Source organism: Diospyros lotus, chromosome 7, assembly GCF_014633365.1.
Source record: "Diospyros lotus cultivar Yz01 chromosome 7, ASM1463336v1, whole genome shotgun sequence".
NCBI lineage: Eukaryota > Viridiplantae > Streptophyta > Magnoliopsida > Ericales > Ebenaceae > Diospyros > Diospyros lotus.
The window spans coordinates 24,489,858-24,502,084 of record NC_068344.1 but is presented as its reverse complement, the minus strand read 5'-3'; the positions used below and the strand labels follow the sequence as shown (position 1 = coordinate 24,502,084).

At 39.1% G+C, this 12,227-nt stretch overlaps 1 protein-coding gene across 3 annotated transcripts in view; it reads left to right on the top strand.

Moving 5' to 3' along the window:
- The window catches only part of LOC127806974 (uncharacterized), a 31,997-nt gene that overhangs the window by 8,555 nt on the left and 11,215 nt on the right, over window positions 1–12,227 (top strand). The gene's annotated exons all lie outside the window — the stretch shown is intronic.

Below are 12,227 nucleotides of genomic sequence, written 5' to 3'. Positions count from 1 at the left end.
ATGGGCTGGCTAGATCTTTTTAGATTAGGCTGACCAAGGCTAAGAAGCAAAAGATGAAACAAAAGGAGAAGAGGGCTAGAGGTAAAGTTAACAATCTCTGTGATCTGGAAGAAGGTTCCTATTTCAACAAGTCCCATGATCTCTTTGAAAGGTATCTGATTTGGAAAAACAGCAACCAGAGATGATGCTCCCTCTATACTTTCTGAATTTTCAGTTGACAAATAATTTTAAAATGAGCCATTTGCCAACTCTGAACAGGCAAGTTTGCAAAATGTACCTTATGACAAACATTTGAGTTATCTTGACACCAAATGAAGATACACTCACTAACCTTAGTATGTATTTTTAGCAAAATGGCCCAAATAGTGGAGATTCCAACCAGTGGTGAGATGCATTGATTCAATGGTGGAGTGCTTGGACATTTTTCTTCTTTTTCATAGGACTCTGAAGCACTTCTTGAGATACCAATCCCTGGGATAATTTCATATGGTGTTAAAGGGGAAATATCACTCTCAATCTTGCGCATTAGGAATAACCTCTAGATGCAGCCTTTATATTTGGGAGCTGGGCTAGTTTCTTAGGAATTAACCCCAATGATAATTAATTGGTTGAAAATAGACCTGATTCCTTATTTTTTCTATGTGGTGCAAGGGTGCAGTGGAGGCATTTGAGTAGGTCACCCCTTGTGCTGGGTGTTACTGAAGAAAGAAATAATTCTTCTCTTGTATTGAATTGAATATGTCCTTTACAATATATACTAGAGATTGGGAGATTATATCCCAATATCTTAGGAAATATATAACAGGAAAAGAAAGATAAAACAAGAAATCTACAATAATAGGAAGATAACATATTTAGGAAAGGAGACATTAGGAAAGGAGCCACAATCTTCAACAGTTACTCCAACATGAACTCTGATTTGACTGGAAAACCAAAAAAAAGGGGGCAAAAAATAGAGTTTCAATGCCATGTGTCAAAAATGGGCTCAATGCCCTTGGGAATTGTGTTGGATGGGAACCTTTAAGGGATGAAGTTTGTTGGATAACTCCTCAAATCCCACATCATATAGGAATGGAACTTGCAAGTAAACCTAATCCCATGTTGGGTAGGGATAGAGAATATTAAGGGGTTGTTGCTTATAAGTAGACCTCTTAGTATGGTAACCAGGTTACTAGCATGGCGAGTGTCACAGCCCGAGAGGGTAATCTTGTAATTGGGCCATGGTTAGTTGGGTAGTTACTCGGATGTATAGAGGCTGAATGCAGGGGATTAGAACCAAGTGCACATGGCCACTTGACTACTCTAGAAGATGTAAATAACTGCCTCTCCTATAAATAAGAGAACACCACGAGGATGAGGATCATGTGAGGAATTTACCACTAATCTTTTCCCTCCTCCTCTCTTAATTCTCTCTCTCTCTTTGTTTTCCTCTCTTTCCTTTATTCAATTTTTCCCACCTATTTCGATTCTTCTCCAATTATGGAAGAATCCACCAGTTGGATCAAGGATCTGATAGCGAGGGAGAGGGTTTACAATTTTTTTGGGTTCAAAAAGTGTGATTTTATTAATTAATGAATTACCCCCCTTTTTTGGACCATGGACATAAAGTCTATCAAAAAATCAAACCACATTATTGTCATGTAACCAACGAGAAATCCATTAGGTGAGAAGGGTAATATGGATTGTATTAGGGGTACTATTGTAATAAGGGAAAAGAGGTAGTTATGTGGAAGTGTGTAGAAGATGTGTAATTTGAATTTTGGGCGCTAATCCTCTTATGATTGGTATATAAGTCGAACCCCCTCGGCCAATTGAGGCATCGATGAATACATTTTGATCCAATTTCCGCCTTTATTATTCTCTCTTTCTCTCTCCCTCTCTATTCTCTCAACCCTTCTCTCTCTTTCCTACCATTTTCTCCGATTAGACGCAATTCTCCATTGAATTACGGGAGAATTCCCCTTATCAGAATTAGATTTTGACAATTTGGTATTAGAGCAAGGTCTCGGGCGTTATGAGAGATCCTCTGGATTGGATCATGGCGGATGGGACACGAATGAGGCAGATGGAGGCACAACTTCAACAGGTGATAGCGACTGTAGTAGACATGCAGATTTGAATGGGAACACTTGAGAATTTAGTAGAGTCGGTGGTGGAGAGGAGGATCGAAGGGGCGATGAATATGTGGCACGAAGAAAGAAGGGAGCATAATGCGAGGCTGCAAGATCAGATGTGGGAATAGGATCTGCAAGATCAGATGCCAAATTCTACAGGATCAAATGTAACAGTTTATGATGATGTTCACTAGCCAAACCCAAGTAAGACTCTTGCGTGAATTTCCCCGTAGGGAGAGATTTGAGCTAATCTTACCTGGTTAGGGAGTGAATTCCTGATTTGAGGGATCGACTGCAATTGAGATAAGAGTCTCAGGGAGTAGGGGAGAATGAAGGAGGAAGGAGGCATGGAAATGTGACTGGTTCTAATTAGATTGGATTTCCAATGCCTAAGATGGAGATCCCCTTATTTGACGGCCATAACCCAAGGTGGTGGGTGAGTCGCTGTGAACGGATGTCCAGTCTCTACAATGTGGGTGACCAATAGGTGACCTTAGCGGCTACCTATTTGAATGATGTGGGAGACGTGTGGTTCCAAGGATAGAGTGTGGTGAAGGGGAATTGTTCATGGGCAGAGTTTGTGGAGGATCTCTATGATCAATTTGGGGAAAGAGGAATGTTGGATGTTGTAGAGGAGTTTAACAAATTAAGACAAGAGGGAACAATCCAGACCTATCAGCAAAAATTTGTGGAGTTGAAAGCTCTAACGCTGATCTTGAATCCCGCCCTTATCGAAGGTTATTTCGTATCAAGCTTCATTAGCGTGTTGAAGGAAGAATTACATTCTACAGTCAAGATGTTTCAACCTAAGTTTATAAAACAAATTGCAGAGTGTGCCAAGCTACAAGAACTGATTGTAGAGGCACTTATGAAGAAGCAGAGGGGGCATCAGTAAGGGTTGGCAGAGTGGATCAATATAACAAGGGAACAAGGGGTGGAGTAGAAGTGGAGGACAAATTAGTTCGGGGGGTAAGGGGTTGGCTCTCCCGGCACCCCCACAACAAATAGCCAGTAAGTTGTTGGAACAAAGGGGGCAGGCATGCCTCTGTTTCAGATGTAGAGACAAATACTTCTCGGGACATCAATGTAAACGTCAACTGTTATTGCTAGAGGGAAATGAAGAAGAGGAAAAAGGAGAGGAGGAAGGCAGTCAAGGTGAGGAAGAAGAAGAAGAGAAGGTGGAGATCTCACTACATGCTTTAAGGGGACTTACTAACAACAAGATTATAAAGGTGGAAGGAAGGGCCAGGGACAACAACTTGATGATACTAATCGACAATGGGAGCACCCATAACTTCCTAGATGAAGGGATGGCTAAGAAGTTGAAGTACAGCCTCATGGGGACTCACCCCTATTAGTCACAGTAGCTAATGGGTAGAAGGTGTTATGCAAATAAAGTGCATGTAGGGATAAGACTTTAAAGCTGACCTAGGATTACTTAAATTGGGAGGATGTGATATTGTCCGCGGAGTGGATTGGATGAAAGATGTAAGTCCCATCTATTTTGATTTCAACAAGATGGAAGTCACTTTTGAAAAAAGGGGTAGAAGGATGACTATAACAGGCAATGCAGAGATGGGAATGTGTAAATTGATCATAGGGAAGAGGTTGCAGAAAATGTTAAAAAACAAATGGGTGCAGGTGGCCCAATTATTCTCTATACATGCTTTGGAGTAGGAGCAAGAAGAATCAGACAAAGAAGGGGAGCTAAAGTTGATCACTGGGGGCTCTGCCCCAACTCCTTGGGAGGTAAACTAGCTAGACTCTCTTGATTTACTCTTAACAAAGTTTGGGGACTTGTTTGAGGAACCTAAGGCTCTACCACCTAAAAGACCCCTAGATCATACCATCAACCTAAAACCAAACACTGAACTTGTTAACTTTCGTTCTTATCGATACCCCCCCAAAATAGAAAGCCGAAATAGAAAGAATGATCTAAGACATGTTGCAAATGCCCATCATTAGACCAAGTTTCAGCCCTTATGCCTCTCCTCTACTTTTAGTCAAAAAGAAAGATGGCAGTTGGCATTTCTGCATCGATTATCACCAATTCAATTCCCTTACTATCAAAAAATAAATTCCCTATACCTATCATCGAGGATTTACTGGATGAATTACACGGAGCCAAAGTTTTCACCAAACTTGATCTTCGCTCGGGGTACCATTAGATACGAATGCCCCCTAAAGACATTCATAAAACAACATTCAAAACCCAATAAGGACATTACGAATTCTTGGTAATGTCCTTTGGTTTAAACAACGCCCCAACAACCCTTTAAGCTCTCATGAATCAAATATTTGAACCATACCTTCGCCAATTCATTTTGGTATTCTTTGATGACATCCTAGTTTACAGTTCTATCTTCTCCCAACACTTAAGAGCACTTAAGGATCACCTTACAAGTTCTTTGGCTCAATAAGTTGTTTATCAAGAAGTCTAATTTTGCATTTGCATAGACCCAAGTTGAGTACTTGGGCCTTATAATTTCGGGTGTAAGAGTGAGCACTGATCCCTAGAAGATAGTAGCCATGACTGCATGGCCCTGACCAGCTAATGTGAGAGCTCTAAGGGGATTCTTGGCCCTCAAAGGTTACTATTGAAAATTTTTGTAGAATTATGACATTATAAGCAAGCCATTGACAAAATTATTGAAGAAGAGGCATAGGAGGCCTTCAAGCTACTTAAAAAGGCTATGATTGAAGTTCCTACACTAAGTCTCCCGGACTTTAATCATCCATTTGTGTGGGAGACCTATGCGTGCAATAATGGGATGGGGGCAGTATTGATGCAAGAAAGCAAGCCCTTAACTTTCATTAGCCAAGCGTTGGCTCCTAAACATTTGGGCCTCAGTGTGTGGCCATTCTAATAGTTGTGGAGAAGTAGAGACATCTAGAAGGGGGAAAATTCATTATAAGGACAAACCATGAAAGCTTGAAGTTTCTACTGTAGCAGAAACTTCACACTCATCTATAGAGGAAAGGTATGACAAAATTAATGGGACTTGACTATGTGATTCAATATAGGAAGGGATATGATAACAAGGTAGCAGATGCCCTCTCTCGATGTTTTGAAGAAGGGACTTTTGTAGTCGTAACTTCCCTCACTCCTGATTGGTACTTAGAAGTGGCATCCAATTATGATAAAGGGAAATGGACTAAGGAGCTCATGGAACAGTTAATCCTTGACCCCTTGAGTAGACAAGGATACATATTGGGCAATGGTTTGATTAGGTAGAAGGGAAGGATGGTGATTGGAGATAGTGACTCCATTAAGAAGAAGATATTGAAGGCCCTACACGGCTCCCCTGTTGGGGGACATTCAGGGATTCAAAATACCTATTGCAGGATCAAACAATTTTTCTATTGGTCGGAGTTAAAGAAGATAGTTACGGAGTATGTGAGGACATGTGATATTTGCAACAGATGCAAGCATGAAAATATACACCCCCCAGCCTATTGCAACCATTGCCCATACCATAACAGGTGTGGACTCGTATCAGTATGGATTTTGTGGAAGGCTTGCTTAAGTCCGAGGGAAATGATTGTATACTAGTGGTAATTGATAGACTGACGAAGTATGCCCACTTTCTGAGCTTATCCCATCCCTTCACGACCCAAGAGGTGGCTAGGGTATTTTTAGACCAAGTGGGGAAATTACATGGACTACCTTAGACGATTGTCTTAGACAAGGATAAGATTTTTACAAGTTTATTGTGGAAGAACCTAATGAAGTCCCTGGGAACACACCTTCACGTCCTCGGCCTGCCATTCGTAAACAGATAGGCAGACTGAGTGAGTTAATCAGAGTTTAGAAACATATTTAAGGTGTTTGTGTTTTGTGCACCTTATTGGGTGGCACAAGTAGCTACCTTCACCCAATGGTGGCACAATTCCAACCACCATATTGCCCTAAATATGTGCCCATTTGAGGCCCTTTATGGGTACAAACCGCCCCTATTACCAATGGGAGGGGAAATCACTTTTGTGGCCACCATGGACACTTACTTGCATAAGAGGCAGTAGATGGTGCAAAACTTTAAAGGAGTTGGCCAATGCACATAATCGAATGAAACAATTTGTAGACAGAAAACGGAGTGAAAAGACTTTTTCAGTGGGATACAAGCTCTATTTGAGGGTAAGGCAAGTCCAACTGAAGGCCCTATCCCCAACACTAGTTACTAAGCTCAGTCCCAAATTTTATGGCCCCTATGAAGTGATTGCTCAAGTGGGAAAGGCTGTCTACAGTCTAAAACTTCCAGAAGGATCCAACATCCATCAAGTGTTCCATGTGTCCCTTCTCAAGCGCCCCCGTCTGGGGGGGGGGGGTGAATTATTATGTAACCCGCGGGAAATCCATTAGGTGAGAAAGGTAATATGGATTGTATCAGGGGTACTATTGTAATAAGGGAAAAGAGGTAGTTATGCGGAAGTGGGATGTGTAATTTGAATTTTGGGCACCAATCCTCTCAAGATCGATATATAAGTCAAACCCCTTTGGCCAGTTGAGGCATCGAGGAATACATTTTGATCCAATTTCCACCTCTCTTATTCTCTCTTTCTCCCTTTCTATTCTCTCAATCCTTCTCTCTCTTTCCTACCGTTTTCTTCGATCAGACAAGGGGAAGTCTCAATTCTAACAAGGGGAATTCTCCATTGAATTACAGGAGAATTCCCCTTGTCAGAATTAGATTTTGACAATTATCTGTGTGTTTCTTCTCTTCTTGTGGTGTGATGTCAATATTTGGTTGCGAAAATTTGGTTGGTTGCATTATGAAAGTTACTGTAGTGCTTTTGTGTCATGATTCAAGGACATAATAGTAATTAGGTAATAAATGAATTTCTTTTAGTTGTATTGTAGTAGCTTTCAATTGTATTGTATTGGCGCCAAACCCAACAACCGGATTAGTATATAAGGCCGATCTAATCTGATTCAAGATACAACAATATTATAACAACATATCCAGCCTTTATTTCACTATGTGGGGTCGGCTACATGAATTCTAGACTTCCATGTATTTCTGTCTTTTGTCACATCTTCATTTAGGTTCATATACTTTATATCAAACTTTAATGTCCCTCCCAAAGTTTTCTTGGGTCTACCTCTACCTCTTTTTTTGACTAATTGTTCCATTTCATCAACTTTCTTCACAGGAACGTCTCGTGGTCTTCTTTTCACATGACCAAACTATCTTAGTTTAGTCTCTCATATTCTCCTCGATTTACACTATTCCTACCTTATTACGAATAACCTCATTTCTAATTTTATTTTTTCTTGTATGACCGCACATCCATCTTAGCATCCTCATCTCCGCTACTCTCGTCTTTTGCTCAAGCTGGTATTTGATTGCCCAACATTCTGAGCCATACAACAAGATTGGTCTTATAGTTGTCCTATAAAATTTTTCTTTCAGTTTTAATGGGATTTTACCATCACATAACATCTCTGATGCATTTCTCCATTTTAGCCAACCTGCCTTAATTCTATGCGTGACATCCTCGTGAATTTCTCCATCTTTTTGAATTACTGATCCAAAATATCGAAAATGATATTTTCTTTGTAAGATTTGGTCTTCTAATTTTATTATAACATCCCCCACTCTTGCATTCTTACTAAATTTACATTTCATATATTATGTTTTTTTTATACTTAATTTAAATCCCTTAGATTCTAAATTGTTTCTCCACAACTCAAGCTTAGTGTTCACTCCCTCTTTTATTTCATCCATCGACACTATGTCATCTGCAAATAGCATACACCATGGCACCTCTGACTGAATGTGTTTAGTTAGTTCATCCATTACTAAAGCAAATAAGTATGGACTTAGTGCAGAACTTTGATGCAGCCCCATTGTAATTTTAAATGGTTCAGTATCCCTTCCACATATTCTGACCATTGTTTCTGAACCGTGATACATGTCCTTAAGAGCTTGTATATAGGCTATTTGCACTCATTTCTTCTCTAAAACTCTCCATAATACTTCTTTAGGGACCATATCATAGGCCTTTTCTAGATCTATAAACACCATATGCAGGTCTTCTGATGATCCCAATAGCTTTCCATTAGGCGTCTCAATAGGTATATAGTTTCCATTGTTGACTTACCAATCATGAAACCAAATTGATTTTTCGAGACATCTGTTTCTTTTCTGAGCCTCTGCTCTATTACTCTATCTCAGAGTTTCATGATATGGTTTATTAATTTAATTCCTCTGTAATTTTCACAATTTTGAACATCTCATTTGTTCTTGTATATAGGAACCAAAGTACTCTTCCTCCACTTTTCTGGCATTTTTTTGATTTAAGGATCGCGTTCAATAATTTTGTTAGCCAGGAGATACCCTATTTTCCCATGCATTTCCATGCTTCTATTGGTATATTATCTGGTCCCACTGCCTTATGATTTTTCATCTTTTTTAATGCTTGTCTTATTTCATTTGAACTTATGCGTCGATAAAATGTATAGCTCACGTTCCCTTTAGAGTTACTAAGATGTCCCAACCTAACTCTTGTGTCCCTACCACCATTGAATAATTTTGTGAAATACTCATTCCATCTCTCCTTAATCGCTCCCTCATTTTCTAATACATTTTTGGTTTTCATCTTTTATGCATTTCACATGGTTTAGATCCTTTATTTTTCTTTCTTTTGTCTTAGCTAATTTATATATATTCCTTTCTCTATCTTTTGTATCAAGTCTGTAGAGATAATACCTCACAAAGCAACCATAAGATCTAATCGTTAGGGTGAAGAAATAGCAAAAACAATAAGTAAAAACCAAAGAACAGAAGCTGGAAAAATAAGAACAACAAACTGAAACAAAAGAAACAACACACTCCTTGTTGATGCTCGGCAATGGAGAAGAAGAAGGTGGATTTGCAAGGCTCAGCGTTGATCGGTCTGACACCCACAAAAGGTACCCTAGAATCAGTTCCAAGCACAGCCCAAGAACTGCATTCAATCGACACCCAAAACAGCCTCAATCACTAAACCCACAATCGAGAATAGCACACCCACATAAGGACGAAGTAAACCCCACCAAGGAGAACACTCTTTCTCACTCTCGGCTCTCTCTCTCTCTCTCCTCGCATTCATCCCCATTCGGCGCCCCCTATTTTCCCAATATATGGATCAAAATAACCTCCCAAGAACCAGATCGATATCTCCAAGGATGAGGATAACCATTGGGTTATCTGATAGGTTGAGAAAAGATAAGGGAAGAGAACCATACCTGCGTTGGAATCGGCTGAAGAAGAAACAAACCTGCTTTGGAATCGGCCAGTGAACAGATATGGAGAAGCTAGGTCAAACTAAGGTATATATATGTGGGCTTTGAGATAAGGCATTGTGGGCTTTAGATAAATGGGCTTGGTCCTTGGTTTGAGCAGCTGGGCTTTCCTCAAACACAAGGTAAATGTGCTTGGGCCATCTTCTTGTTAGGCCACCTCTTTGTGGGATTGGACCTCTCAAAAAACTATCAATCTTGGGCCGAGGCCTATGATAGATAACTTACCCGACCAAACACATCATCGCCTTGGACTTGTTGGGTATCACATCTCAACAAAGTCGTTTATATAGATTCTCATATGTTTTTGATTTTGCTTCACTAACGGTTCTTTTTGTTGTCTTTTTCGCTTATTTATAATTTTTTAGATTTTCTTCATTGTTGCATTGATATACAACATTATAGCAAGTTTTCTTATTTCTAATTTTCAATTGTACTTCTTCATTCCACCACCAAGACTTCTTAAGGTTTGGGGCTCTACCATTTGTCTCTCCAAGAACTACCTTTGCTGTGCTTCTTAGGGCAGTAGCCATTTCCCTCCACATTTGGTTTGCCTGTCATTCTCCATTTCATTCCCTTCTACCCCTTAATTTTTCTTTGAAGATTAGTTGTTTCTCCCTTTTTAAATTCCACCACCTAATTCTTGGATTTTGTTTTATGTGATTTTTTCTCTTCCAATTTCTTACTTGGAGGTCAAGTATCAAAAGTCTATGTTGAGTAGTCAAGCACTCTCCCGGTATCACCTTACAACCCTTTCAACATAACCGGTCCTCGTTTCATGAGGAAGTAATCTATTTGGGTGCTTGATGCAACATTTTTATATGTGATTTAAGTGTTCATTCTGTTTTTTGAACCTAGTATTGGTTATGATGAGCCCATATGCTATAGCAAAATTTAAAATAGACTTACCCTCATTATTAATTTTCCTGAATCCATACCCTCCATGGACCTCTCTATAATCGTTTCCGTCTCTACCCACGTGACCATTTAAGTCATCTCCTATAATCACTCTCTCTCTTCTTGGTATCATTTGTACGAGTCCCTCTAGGTCCTCCCAGAATTTCGCTTTTATCTCCTCACTTAACCCGGCTTGTGGTGCATATGTACTAAAGATATTCATAGTCATTCTTCCTAGACCAACCTTCACCATAATAATCCTATCCCCTATTCTCTTTATATCCACTACCTCATCTACTAAGCTTTTATCCATAATAATCCCCACTCAATTTTTCGCTCGATCATTTCTTGTGTATCATATTTTATATTCAGTTTCTGATAAAATTTTTGCTTTTTTTCCCTGTCCATCTTGTCTCTTGAGGGCACATAATATTAATCTTTCTCCTAATCATCACATCTACCACTTCCATAGCTTTGCCTGTTTATGTTCCTATGTTCCATGACTCAATCCTTAATCTATGATTTTAGTTTTGGCTTTGACTTTGAATTTGATTTTGTTTTTTATTTTGGTTTTGATTCTTTACCCACATCTGTCCAAGCAAATGCGGGGACCCTTGTTCATTTGTCATTACATTCAGGCGTCGATGCAGCAGCCCTAATTCACTTGACACTACACGCGGGTAGTGTAGCGCGTCGCTATGAAGGGTTACGCCTCAATGGTTTTTCATAGTTTGTCTAGAGTTTATGTTTTGGATCCGACTAGGTTTTACATTGGCTGTCGGCTACCTAACATAACCCTCCTCCTTTATCTGGGCTTATTGAAAGAAAATCTGATTTCCCACACTCTCTCAAATTTCCCTCTCTTCCTCAATTCTCCCTAATCTCTCTCTCTCTCTCTCACTGTTTCTGTTCTTCCCTAATTCCCTCCCATTTCTCCTATCTATCTTCCCCAAATTCCTTCCAATTATCTCTTAACCCTAGGTACGTGACATTTTGTTTTGTAGATTTGTAGGCGAGGACAATCTATTGGTTCCATTACTAGTGACACACTTCATCTAATAGAATTGGCTAATGCATGTGCACATATAATTTACTTAATGCCAGTTTCCAGGGCTAAACTAGGAATTAGATAACTCTTTTTGATGGGAGGAATTAGATAACTTTAAGATCGGAAATTTTGATATGTTGTGCTTTTTAATTTTTTAAATCATACTTATCTATCTATCTATCTCTCTGTCTGTCTATCTGTGTACTTTAAAATATTCTGATTCAATGTTCGTCTGTCTATCTGTCTACTTTAAAATATTCTGATTCCATGTTCTCACTCAAATTTCACTACTTCTACTGTGCATTGTAATATCTTTACTGTATGCATTTATGGTTTTCCTACATGCTTAGTTAAAAAGTAGAGCAAAATGCCTTTTTGGGGTGCTTGAAGGTTATTTGAGAACTGTTAGCCTTGATGACAACCTACATGTATTGCTTAAATATTCTTGATACCAGGTATAAATTCAGATCATGAGCAGTGCATTCTGGAGATATTTTGAGAATGGAATTAGATACTTGGTATTAAATTTAGGTGGGGATTTTACATTATTTTGGAATGTAAAGTTGTACTTGGAAATTAGAGAATGAGGAGAAAAACTTTAACGTTGATCTACATACAAAATCCAAAAAATTGTGACCCCATTAATCAATAATAATGCAACTTTTGAACCAAAAACCTACAAACTCTTTTACAATACAGTGTTTGGATGGATAATGCTAAAAACGCTCTCAAGATACAGTTTTTGGATAGGCCAAATTATTCTTGCAATCCTCACAATTCCAAATAATTTAGCTATTCTTTCATTCAGATAACACAAAACTATACTTGGGAGAGAGGGGGGAGGGGTTTACTTATAGGCAATTACACTGGTAGGATTGGGTTTCTT